Raw genomic sequence first — 13,928 nt, 5'->3', positions numbered from 1 at the left:
TCTTAGAAATACTAAATGGGCTAATAGATGTAAAGTCCCTGGAAAAAGGCATGGGATAAAATAAGCTCTAACATATATGTATTTGATAATCTGTTACTATGTCGATTCTGACTCTAGTTCCATGATGAGCCCTTTGATATTCTCTACCTTCTAGAGTAAATTGTAATGATAACTATCAATAACATATCTGATATAAAATAGTAGAATAAAGGAAGAAGAAAACAAATAAATTTATTTCAGGTAAATAAATAGCAAGAAATAAACTGTGGGCAGGCATAGTGGTCCTTATTTCCCCTTTAGTCACAGGGTAGAGTCATGGCTGGTATTTATACTTCCTGCCTCTACCACCAAGCCCATATTTCCTTTAAACCAGCTGCTTCAGTGTCAAGGTCACCTGGTATCCCAAGACCCGGAATTCATTCTCTACCAAAGCATAGTAGGAAATTAAAAGTGATTTTTAACGTAAAGAGATCATGCATTTGTTTTAAAATGCAAGATGTCTCCACCAGGATCTCTCTAGATTCCTTCTAAAGAGAACATCTTGATCTGTCATTTGCCTTGCTGAACTTATCTCTGTATCCACAACACAAATGGACTCACATAAAACTCCCAATAATATTTCTTGAAGGGAAATCCTCAACAATTAAAATGTAAACCATGTGAGGGTAGGCTTTCCTTGGTTTCATTTACTACTATACCCTCAATACCAAAATCAATACCTGGTGCAAAATAGGTTCCCATAAAATATTCTTCAAAAGAATAAACAAATATACAAAATAAATGAAACTTAAAAAAGAATTATTTGATAGCATGAAAGTTCAGGAGTGTTGATGTGGGTGAAAGTAAATAAAGGTAGTTGGGCATTTCTCCTTCCACATCTTAAATACTGAGTATTTCAAGGAAATGTGATTTGCTTATGGTTTATTCAAGGCCTTTGTGCTACAGTTAAAGTTTTACCATAAATTCTGGTTCGAAATATTAGGTAATATTTTCAGAAGGTGATGCATGTCTAGAAAGATAGATATTGGGTTGAATTCTGTTTTACCATAAATTCTGGTTCAAAATATTGGGTAATATTATCAGAAGGTGATGCTTGTCTAGAAAGATAGATATGGCATTGAATTCTGTAGGTGACCATGATAGCCTTCTTTGACAATGAATACTCAAATTATATTTCATTATTTAATATTGTGTGCAAATTGGGAGAAAGGAAGCTTTCTTAGTCTTTTAAACTGCTATAACAAAATATCATAAACTGGGTAGCTGATAAACAACAAATATTTATTTCTTACAGTCCTGGAGGGTGGGCAGTCTAAGATCAAGGGACCTGCAGATTCAGTGTCTAGTAAGGGCCTGCTTTCTGTCTCATAGACACTGTCTTCTCTCTGTGTCCTCACATGGTGGAAGGGGCAAGGAATCTCAGTCTCCCTCAGGCCTTTTTTTTTTTTTTTTAAATAAGGGCACTAATTGCATTCATGAGGGCTTTGCCCCCATGACCTGATCACCTCCCAAAGCCGTCACCTCGTAATGCTATCATTTTGGAGGTTAGGATTTGAATATATAAACTTTGGCAGTCACAAAATTCAGACCATAGCAGAGGTCCTCATGTGATTTATGACCTGTCTCTAAGGGGAGTTAGTGCAAGGCCCTGTTGTTCTGTTAATGACTCTTGTTGGCTTCATCAGTGCTTTCATTTTTTTTTCATATTTTGGATATTCCCATTTATATGAGTAAGTGAGAAGAAGGTATCATTTATAATCTAATAGAAGATAAATCCTTTCTGTTATTTTTGAAGACAATTTCAGCTTACAATTTTATAGAAAGGATGAGAAATAAGTTTGGAAACTCTTTAGGAGAAGCAAAAGTCAGTTTTGAGTTACCCAGAATTTCTGGATATATACAAGAATTTATGAAATTTTCAAAAGAGGCCATCTGGATTAAGGGGGTGTAACAGAGGAAACATTTAAATTTTAGAAGGATGTGTTATTCTTTTTAACATATTGTGTCTACTTGCCAAAATGTTGGAGGTAACTTAGAATCGTAGAATATATATCTTGAATTTTTTTCAGACCAACCAAGCCCAATCCCAGGTTAAAAAGTGGAATCATGTTAATACTAATTACTCAAGGTTAGTCGGCTTTTGTTATTACTCGTGCCATGTGACCAAGCTCTGTAACATCTTCAGTTAGAGATCCCAGGCTGTTTCTCACATAGCTTCACAAATATGAAAATACTTAAAACATGGACTCCTCAGTTGTCCCATAGGAAATGAGACACAGCCTCTGCAAAGACTATCTGATTTGTTGAGCCACTGCTTCTTGTGGATTCACTGTACGCCTATACACATATCCTAAAACCATATTTACTTAAGCTATTTTATGTGTGAGCCTGATGGCTTATCTGTGCTCAAGTAAAACACACACACACACACACACACACACACACACACACACACACACACATATTATATGCTTTGTTCTCTCCCATCATTGTGGTAGATGGGATAAGTTTATTTTTATGCTATCCTCTGGGTCTCAAAATGTGTGAAATAGTAAAAAAGCCGTTGTGCTACTTCCCTAAACTAAAAACACTAAAAAGATATCAAAATAAAGACAACTGGAAGGGGTTGTAACTTGAATTTAACAATTACTGGGTTTGTAAGAAGGGATCTAAGCATCCTGTAATCCTCAGAGTCTCATTGTGGAAGGAAGTTCAGATGATAGAAATCCAAAATTGGTTTAAGAAGAATTTTGTGCTTTTCCAGTGAAAAGATCTCATCTTCAAAGATGGCACCCAAATGCTGCCATTTTTCTACTCTGTTTTCTCTTCTTGCCTTCTGAGGAGGTAATTTTTTTTTATAATCTATATAAGCCACGAAGCTCTTTGAAAGTATATCTGTAGGAATTATATCATTTCAATTATACCAGTGAATAACCAAGAATAATTAAAAGTTCAATTCAGATATTGGATTCTCACAAAACACAGGAAATGGCATATTAATTTATGTTTAAGCAAAACTTTTAATGTCGCCTCTATCAATTCTGTTTTGGTCTCTTGTACACTGCAGTGGTTCTCAAGTTTCCTGTGCCTTTTTCGTGAAGGCAACCGCCACACTCCAGGCTTTGTCTCCAATTAGATGCTAATTGTGGGGTCTGGGTGCTCTGGTTTCTCTCCTTGCTCTTTTGTACAGCTCACTGTCATTCCTCTGCCTTTCTGTATCTACGTCAATTAGTGGAACAGAGGAAATAAGCAGCATGCCTTTGTTTCCCTATAATCATCTTCCTCTCTTCCCTAGTTGGTAAGGCATATCTATAAAATATACGTGTTTCTCTTATGTATTGATGTGGACTTGGGGTATCAACTCAGGTAAAGTTTTTAGTGCTAAATGCTCCCTAAGGTTGAGATGCTTAAGTGTTTATGGGCAGCTTCTGAAAGTCACATAGTTCTAACAGAATAAATAGAAGAGGAAAGGCCACTGCTAAGGTGGTAAAGGTCCTGCAACAGGCTGACAACACTTATCCCCCTTGATAATGTGTTTCCTCCACTCCTGTCATGTTCTACCATGTGTGATGGCTTTTGGAGAGGACTGAAAATTGGGAGATGAGAATTGTCACAATGAGAGTTGTATATAATTTTAAAATCAATTTTATTGAAATACAGTTTAAGTATAGCAAAATGCATGTATTATACTTGTATATTGCTATGAGTGTTGACAAATTTATATTGACATGTAACTTCTACCACAATCAAAATATAAAACATTGCCCCCCAAATTTAACCTGTGCCCGAGATAACCATTGGCCTGCTTTCTACCATTATATATAAGATTTGCCTTTTATAGTTTTATATATAAGTGAAAACAAGTATTATATACTCATTTGTATCTGCTTCTTTTGCTTAGCACATTTCTGATATTTATCCATATTGCTTTCTGCACTAGTAGTTCATTTTTATGTATTACTAAATAATATTCCATTGTATGGCTATACTACATTTGTTTATATATTCACCAATTGTTGAGCATTTGGGTCGTTTCCAGTTTTTGACTATTATGAATTAAACTTCTGTAATTATTCATATACAAGTCTTTGTATGAATGTATGTTTTAATGTCTCTGTCATAAATTCCTGAGAGAGAAATTTCTGGAGTATATAGTAATTGTACCTTTGTACCTTTAACTTTATAAGCAATTGCAAACTGTTTACAAACGTGATTGCAATATTTTACATTTCTACCAGCAGAATTATGAGAATCCCAGTGACTTCACATTCTTGACAACACTTGGCATTGTCAATTCTTTTAATATTATTCATTCTAATGTGTATGTAGTAGTGAGAGGTGACAGCGTGCTGGCAGTCCTCACAGCCCTCACTCGCTCTCGGCGCCTCCTCTGCCTCGACTCCCACTTTGGCGGCACTTGAGGAGCCCTTCGGCCCGCCACTGCACTGTGGGAGCCTCTTTCTAGGCTGGCCAAGGCTGGAGCCCACTCCCTCAGCTTGCAGGGAGGTGTGGAGGGAGAGGTGCGAGCGGGAACCGGGGCTGCCTGCGGCGCTTGCAGGCCAGCTGGCGTTCCGGGTGGGCGTGGGCTTGGCTGGCCCCGCACTCGGAGCAGCCGGCCAGCACTGCCGGCCCCGGGCAATGAGGGACTTAGCACCCGGGCCAGTGGCTGCAGAGGGTGTACTGGGTCCCCCAGCAGTGCCAGCCCACCAGCGCTGCTCTCGATTTCTCACTGAGCCTTAGCTGCCTTCCCGCGGGGCAGGCTCGGGACCTGCAGCCTGCCATGCCTAAGCCTCCACCCACTCCATGGGCTCCTGTGCGGCCCGAGCCTCCCCGACGAGCACCACCCCCTGCTCCAGGGCGCCCCAGTCCCATCGACCACCCAAGGGCTGAGGAGTGCGAGCGTACGGCGCGAGACTGGCAGGCAGCTCCACCTGCAGCCCCGGTGTAGGATCCACTAGCTGAAGCCAGCTAGGCTCCTGAGTCTGGTGGGGACGTGGAGAGTCTTTATGTCTAGCTCAGGGATTGTAAACACACCAATCAGCACCCTGTGTTTAGCTCAAGGTTTGTGAGTGCACCAATGGACACTCTGTATCTAGCTGCTCTGGTGGGGCCTTGGAGAACCTGTGTGTCTAAACTCTGTATCTAACTAATCTGATGGGGACGTGGATAACCTTTGCATCTAGCTCAGGGATTGTAAACGCACCAATCAGCGCCCTGTCAAAACAGGCCACTCGCTCTACCAATCAGCAGGATGTGGGTGGGGACAGATAAGAGAATAAAAGCAGGCTGCCCCAGCCAGCAGTGGCAACCCGCTCCGGTCCCCTTCCTCACTGTGGAAGCTTTGTTCTTTCACTCTTTGCAATAAATCTTGCTGTTGCTCACTCTTTGGGTCTACAGTGCGTTTATGAGCTGTAACACTCACCGTGAAAGTCTGCAGCTTCACTCCTGAGCCAGCGAGACCATGAACCCACCAGAAGGAAGAAACTCCTAACACATCTGAACATCAGAAGGAACAAACTCCAGATGCGCCATCTTAAGAGCTGTAACACTCACCGCGAGGGTCCGCAGCTTCATTCTTGAAGTCAGTGAGACCAAGAACCCACCAATTCCGGACACAGTAGTATCTCGTTATTGTTTTACTTTACATTTCTCTAATAAAGATCTTAAATGTCTTTTCATGAGCTTATTAGACAATTGTGTATATTGCTTGCTTTTTTTTTTTTTTTTTTGATACAGAGTCTTGCTCTGTCACCCAGACTGGAGCACAGTGGCGCCATCTCAGCTCACTGCAACCTCTGCCTCTTGGGTTCAAGTAACTCTCCTACCTCAGCCTCCCGAGTAGCTGGGACTAGAGGCACGCACCATTACACTGGCTAATTTTTGTACTTTTAGTAGAGACGAGGTTTCACCATGTTGGCCAGCCTACTCTCGAACTTCGGATCTCAAGTGATCTGCCTGCCTCGGCCTCCCAAAGTGCTGGGATTACAGTCTTGAGGAACTGGGCCCGGCTGTTTGTTCATTTTTTATTGATTTTTTTTTTTTTTTTGTCATCTGATTGAGTTGGAAGAGTTCTTTATATACTATGATATAAGTGCTTGTCAGATATACATATAGTGAGTATTCTCATTCAGTTGGCAGCTTCCTGTTAATAACTTCAACATTGTCTCTCAATGAGAAGACTGACTTTGAATTTTGGTGAAATCCAATTTTAAAGATTTTTTTCTTTGTATGCTTTCTGCCTTATATATCCTATGAAATATTTTTCGACAGTAAGGTCACGAAGATTTTCTCCTCTATTTTATTTTAAAAATTTTATAGTTTTATGTTTTATATTTAGGTTAATGGTCCTTTTAAGTGAATTATTTTGTGTGTTTTATAAGGCAAAGTTTGAGATTTACTTTTTCTCCACATGAATATCTGCTTGTTCCAGCACCATTTATCGAAATGATCTTCCTTTTTCTTTTTCCTTTTTTTTTTTTTTTTTTTTTTTGAGATGGAGTCTCGGTCTGTCGCCCAGGCTGGAGTGCAGTGACACGATCTCAGCTCACTGCAACCTCTGCCTCCTGGGTTCAAGCAATTCTCCTGCCTCAGACTCCCGTGTAGCTGGGATTACAGGCATGCACCACCACATTTGGCTAATTTTTTTTTGTATTTTTAGTAGAGACGGGGTTTCACCATATTGACCAGGCTGGTCTCGAACTCTCGACCTTGTGATCTGTCCGCCTCGGCCTCCCAAAGTGCTGGGATTACAGGCGTGAGCCACCGCACCTGGCTGATCTTCCTTTTTCATTCAATTATTTTGGCACCTTTGTGGAAAGTAACTGGCCCAATGTGTGAAATTTATATGATATATCATTTATCTATACGACCCTTCTTTTGTCAATGCCACACTTTTTTTTTTTTTTCGATGGAGTTTTACTCTTGTTGCCCAGACTGGAGTGCAATGGCATGATCTTGGCTCACTGCAACCTCCACCTTCCTGGGTTTAAGCGATTCTCTTGCCTCAGCCTCCCGAGTAGCTGAGATTACAGGCTCCTAACACCATACCTAGCTAATTTTTGTATTTTAGTAGAGACGGGGTTTCACCATGTTGGTCAGGCTGGTCTCAAACTCCTGACCTCAGGTGGTACACCCACCTTGGCCTCCCAAAGTGCTGGGATTACAGGCGTCAGCCACCACACCCAGCCAATACTACACTTTCTTAGTTACTATAAGTTTATAGTAAATTTTGAGATTAAGTAGTGTAAATCCTCCAACTTAGTTCTTTTTCAAAGTTGTTTTGGTTCATTCATATCCTTTACATTTCCATGTACAATTTAGAATCAGTTTGTAAATTTATACAAATTCCTACTAGAATTTTGAATGGTAGTATACTGACTCTACAGATTGTTATGTGGGAATATTTATCTTTGTATCTATAAGGATGGCTTTCATTTATTTTTTTATCCTTTAATTCCTGTCAGTGATGTTTTGTAGTTTTCATTGTACTAGTTATGTTAAATTTATTTCTAACTATTTCAAGGTTTTATGCCATTGTAAATTATATTATTTTTAAAATTGCAAATGTTTATTTTAGTATACAAAATATTACTCGTTTTTGCCTGTTGACCTTGTACCCTGCAACACTGGTAAAATGTTGTTACCACTTACTATTTTTAGTCGCTTTTTTTTTTTTGTAGACTCTTAGGATTTTTATATATAGTCCTGAGTGTATGTCATGGGTGACTGGTGTGGAGTCCTAATTTTGGGGGTGGGGTGGAGTCAGGCTGGCAGGACCAAGGGAGAGCAAAAAGAGAAAGCAAATAAGCTATAGGTCTGCCTTTCTTCATGGTCTACAACACATAGCCCTCCTGTGCAAATAATGCACAATCTTCCTGCACACAGCTGTCACCAGACCCTTGGCTGGTTTAAAAATTACAGGTTAGCTCACTGCAACCTTGGCATTATCAGTACTACACAAAGTTTTTTTTTTAGCACACAGCTCACGCACCATTCTATAAAATCCCCAACAAGCCTCTTTTTCAGTTAGCTCCTCTCTTGCTGACCTGCCCATTGCTCCCTTGCAATGTATTTTCATACTTTCTCTAATAAATCTGCCTTTCTTTATCTACAACTGTCCTGGTAGATTCTTCTTACCCCTGTGCCACCAGCCCCAGATAGTCACCACTCACCTGCGACAGTTGTTATCCATAGGGGATTGGTTTGAAAATCCACAATCTAGAAACCAAAATCCATGAGTGCTTAAGTTTCTTGTATAAAATGGTGTAATATTTGAATGTAAACTATGCATATCCTCCCAAATACTTTAAATCATCTTGATTACTTATAATATGTAATATAAATACCACGTAATTTTTTTTTTTGAGGGAGTCTTGCTCTTTTGCCCAGGCTGGAGTGCAGTAGCACAGTCTTGGCTCACTGCAAGCTTCGCCTCCCAGGTTCAAGTGATTCTCCTGCCTCAGTTTCCTGAGTAGTTGAGATTACAGGAGTGCATCACCATGCCTGGCTAATTTTTTGTATTTTTAGTAGAGACAGGGTTTCACCATGTTGGTCAGGCTGGTCTTGAACTCCTGACCTCATGTATTGTTTTGGGAATAATAACAAAAAATCTGTACATGTTCTTTACAGATGTAACTATCTTTTTTAAAAAATATTTTTGATCTGCAATTGGTTGAATCCATGGACGTGGAACCCATGGATGAAAATTTTCGTTAATATAGAACCCATAGGACATAGACAGCTGACTGTACGTGAATGATCAAATCATCTGCAAAAGCAATATTACTGCTTCTTTCCTATCTCTATACCTTTTATTTCATCTTCTAGCCTAATTATATTGTAATTTCAGTTCAATGTTAAAAAAATTAACAATTAATTACAAAATAATTCCAGTTCAATGTAAGAGTGAGCATCCATGACTAATATTCAGGGTTAAATTGATAAACTTCCAGTTACAGTGATTAAAACCACAGGAGACATACCTTACCAATAGGAACTGGGACAGCATTACAGATCCTCAGACATTAAAATGATATTAAGGTATAATATAAACATCCAAATGCTAATGCTAACAACTTAGATTAAGTGAACATATTCTTTGAAAGACACAAGTTATTAAAACTAGATTAAGAATAAATAGAAATCCATAATCAAAACTTTATTACAAAGGAAACTCTGGGCCAGATAGCTTCCCTGGTTAATTCTATCAAACATTTAAGGAATCATTAATACTAATCTTTCACTCTTACAGAAAACAGAGAAAGAAGGAGCACTTCCTATTTAGTTTTATGAGGCCAGAGTTATCCTGATTCTAAACCATACAAAGACATTATAAGAAAATTACAAATGAATGGTCCTCTTGAACATAAACACAAAAATCATTAATAAATCAAATTTAGTAGTATATAAAAACATTCACAAATAAAATCTAGTAATATATAAAAGGGCTAATATATCATAACCTTGTGGGGTTTATCTCAAGTCTTTAGTTTTAAGTCTTAGTCAAAAATATATTCCTTGGTGTATTAGTCCATTCTCATGCTGCTAATAAAGATATACCCACAGTTGGGTAATGTATAAAGCCAAGAGGTTTAATTGACTCACAGTTCTGCAGGGCTGGGGAGGCCTCAGGAAACTTACAATTATGGTGGAAGGGGAAGCAAACATGTCCATCTTCATGTGGTGGCAGCAAGGAGAAGTGCCAAGCAGAAGGGGGAAAGCCCCTTATACAACCATCAGATCTTGTCAGAACTCACTCACCATCATGAGAACAGCAGCATGGGGTTAACTGCCCCTATTAATCAATTACCTCCCACTGGGTCCCTCCCACAACACGTGGGGATTATGGGAACTACAGTTCAAGATGGTATTTGGGTGGGGACCCAGCCAAACCATATCACTTGGGAATGGGTATATGGTAACCTGTAGTTTGCTCCTGTGGTACCTGTTAGCTTCAGCAAGTTAATAAACTTTTTCGAGGTTCTACATATTATTTATAAAGTTATTTTTGTGACTTCAAGGATCAAAATCACAGAAGAGAAATCTATTGTACCTACCTCTGTGCTATGAGCTGATTAATATCTTCGATGCATTTCTTATCCAGCTGGGAAGAAAATACATGAAATAATTAGAAAACTGTGAAATAGTGCATATTCTAAATAAATGCTGTGTGTTATGTGATTCAGAGTGGAATAGGTCTTTTATAGTAAAATGGTAGATCACAATAGTCAGAAATAATACATGAGTAGGTGAATTGGGATCTGGACTCTAAAGCAGTAATTCATTTTCTCAACAATCTTATCAAAATGTACTTTGTATCATTATCAGTTATGAGTGTGTCTCATAATAAATTAGAAAAATGAGATTGCTTAAATTTTACATATATTAGAGTCACTTCCAAGTTATCCTCATTTCAACATCACTTTCATTACCACTGGTGTTCTTGAGTACGAGGAAAAGTCGTAAAGCTACAGACAGTGCTTGGAATAGTTCAAAACTGACATTGTGTCTTACTTATTATGCTTTTCTATAGGGTATTTCACCAACTATCATGTCTGCCATTCTAGATTTTGTTAATTTACTTGCTTTTGCTGTAGTAAATTGGGAAAAGGATTATTTTGCAGACATTTTGATGTTGAAAAGCAGAGTAGCTTTAAAAATATCCCAACCCCCACACCAATATGTTAACGGTGTCTTCAACTGCCGTCCTTGATTTTGGCCATCTTGACAGTAATTAGCAGAATTCAAGGGTATCTTGAATTTTCCCTCTAAGTTTGATTTTCTTGTGGTTTTATTAAGTAAGTATATCATCCCACTACTATCTTCTAAGGTTGATTTTGTTACAGCTTTAACAGACTTTGTGCAAAATACATCCATATGTAGAGGTGAAAGGTGTTTGTTTTAATTAGACATGCCAATGACATCAAAATTTATTATTCAAAAACTAGCCCATAATATCTTTAAGATCCCATGTTTTAATTGTATTAATGACATACAAATTGGGAAAATGTGATATAATGGAAAAGCCGTAAGTTTTATAAACTGAAAGTCATGAGTTCCCATCCAATCTTCTTAAGTTAATGGCTTTGTGTTCTTAAAGAAGTCATGGAAGCTTTCTGGATCTTAATTTCATCATGTATAAAATGGAGATGATAATATGTATCTTATAGTTAAAATTTCACCTAAAATTTCACTTCCTGATTCTACCACCTTAGTGAGATTCTTGGATATTTTTGTCTGTAGAACATAGCTGCTTTGTTTCCACCCTATACTCTGTTTGGTAACAGATTCTGTACACCTTGACCACAGTTGGGCACAAGTTCAAAAATAAACAATCAGATTGGTTGGAGCACAGTGACTGGGGCACAGTCATGTGATGGTAGGATCCCCAAATAGATCCACAATGTCTTGTTTGTGAGAGTCTGAGGTTACATTCTGTGTACCCGGTCATCTAAGTGACCTAAAGTTTTAATATTATCAAAGTCCCTTAATAAAACAGTTTAGTTTAAGTTTAATCAGAAATGATTTCTGTGTTTTACACTCAGAAACTGTCATTTGCCATATGTCTCCATAGTGCCCTTTGCTCTTATCTTTATAAAATGGATCATACTTGTAATTAATGTTCAACATTTGTTTCCTTCATCAGACAGTACATTCTATAAAAACATGGAATTTTGTCTACCTTGTTCCTGTTTCCTAGTGCTTATTTAGCACAGAGCCTAACACCTAGAAATAGTTCATAAGTAGGTAAATGAAAGGTTTATATCAAGTAGCTCTCACAGTGCTTAATAAATATGAGTTCCTTTCCTAGCACCTTCCCCCTTTACTTTTTTTCTAACACCAGGAACAAATCTCTTTTTATTTGTATAAACTTAAGGGGTACAAGTGCAGTTTCATTCCATGGCTATATTGGATAGTGATGACATCTGGGCTTTTACTGTTAACTATCACTGGAATAACGTTCATTGTATCCATTAACTTACTTCTTACCTCTCACCCTCCTCCCACTCTCCCATCCTTCCAAATCTTTAATGTTCACTTTTTCCACTCTCTATGTGTACACGTTTTAGCTTCCACTTATAAGTGAGAACATGCTGTGTTTGACTTTCTGTGTTGTTTCACTTAAGACAGTGGCCTCCAGTTCCATCCATGTAGATGCAAAAGACATGATTTTATTTTATTTTTTTGTCTGAACAGTATTCCATTATATAAATGTACCTCGTGAAAATACAAATACTTTAATACCCCTGTGTCCTTGCCCTTCAAATTATATACACATATCCTTCCCCCATCCACCACCCCAATCATTGATTCCAGAGGGCACTTCCACTAAAGTTTCTCTTGCGATGAAGACAGATTCAGAATACGTTTTGAGTCAAAGCAAGGTTGGTGTCTGTCTTGAAAGAGTATGACAGAATGCCCACCCCAGTTACTGTGCAGATATTTTTAAAGAACTGAGGTGGTTTCTGCTGAAGCCTTGCTCTCTGCTGCATCTTTCCTGTGGCCATTGCTATGCCAGCGTGAGAAGGCTGGCCCAAATTATACTGCCAAGGAGGTCTTGTAAGAAAGTGAATATAATGGTCCCACAAAGGGGTTGAACCTCTGACCCTGTTCTTATTAGCAAGCTCTACCCAGCAGAACTAACTCTAAAGTGCTTGCTGAATTTTTCTGAGATAACTCTTGATGTTTTATTTTTAAAGTCATGTGGCTGACCCAATAAAGAAGCTGGCTAGTTAACTTAAAAATGTCTTTATGCCATTTTTAGAATACATGGGGCAAAAGGACCGTTGCATTGGTCAGTATTTGTAAAGAACATTTGGTTTGTAAGAAAATGAATGCACTGCTATTCCAAGGGACATACAAGATGACTCCATGTTTCTCCATTTTTGATCCTGGGAGGTGGTGGCTTTACAGGATAGTTACTGGACTGTAGAATCCACCTTCTAGTTAAGTATGTAATCAAAATTAAAAAGATGGCTATACAAATACACAGAGATTTTAGGGATATCCACACAGAAGAAGCTAGCTATTTTAAGAAAAAGATATTTTTAATTATGTACCTATTATATGCCAGGCACTCGGCTACACATATTTATTTACAGTATTTTTGTTTTTCCATTATACATGTTATTTTCCTCATTTTATAACATGAGTAACTGAGGCTTAGAGAGGTTTAAATAATGTATTCAAGGTCACCGTGAAGTCTGAAAATTGGTTACCTACTCCTATCTTATGAATTTTTACCATCCATTCAACAGTACTGGCCTTTCTCTCTATTAACCTTTGTATTTATGAGTAATTGTGGCATTTGAAGTCATTGAGCTTCTCATTTGAAATTAATCTTATCAGTTATGAATACACAATATATTTGCCCTTCACATTAACAAGTTCTGAAAATATCGGTAATATTTATTAATATTTAATCAAAATGTCATTTAATTTATTTCGTCTTCCTTCCAGTGTGACAGATGATGATGATGATGATGATGATGATGATGATGATGATGATGATGATGATGATTCCAGGGCACCACCTTTCTTCAGTAGGTCTGGATATTTTGCTTCGGTGGTCCTGGGTGATGTAGATGAATTTGCATTTTTAACAAGACTTCTGCTCAACCCCTGTTCTAGCCCTGCCAAGATTACGAAGCAGGAAATACCAGAATACAGAGAAGCAGTATGCTGAGGGAAGAGGGGCTAGGCTGTTTCTCTCAGTGCATTTAATTGTAAAGTTGGAGTTAAGGAGCAGTGATGTTTTGGAAACACAAGGAGTTTGTTTAAATTCTAATTCTCTCTTGTTTTAGCTGCATAAACTTGGGCAACTTCATTTCTCACAGTGTCAATTTCCTCATCTATAAAGTGGGCCTTCTAAGGTTGTTGTGAGGTTAAAAATAAGATACTATGCCTGGCACGTGGCAAATATTCAATAA

General features: G+C 38.2%; 1 long non-coding RNA gene across 1 annotated transcript in view; it reads left to right on the top strand.

Annotated features, from left to right (window-relative positions):
* Positions 1–10,671: 10,671 nt before the first annotated feature.
* Positions 10,672–13,928, top strand: part of LOC129525619 (uncharacterized) — a 259,057-nt gene continuing 255,800 nt past the window's right edge. Inside the window, exon 1 of the long non-coding RNA XR_008670026.1 lies at positions 10,672–10,796. This is a non-coding gene — a long non-coding RNA (uncharacterized lncRNA). The remainder of the gene's footprint in view (positions 10,797–13,928) is intronic.

Source organism: Gorilla gorilla, chromosome 9, assembly GCF_029281585.2.
Source record: "Gorilla gorilla gorilla isolate KB3781 chromosome 9, NHGRI_mGorGor1-v2.1_pri, whole genome shotgun sequence".
Taxonomy (NCBI): Eukaryota; Metazoa; Chordata; class Mammalia; order Primates; family Hominidae; genus Gorilla; species Gorilla gorilla.
Note: the sequence above shows the minus strand (reverse complement) of the source record. Positions and strands in the feature narration are given on the sequence as shown.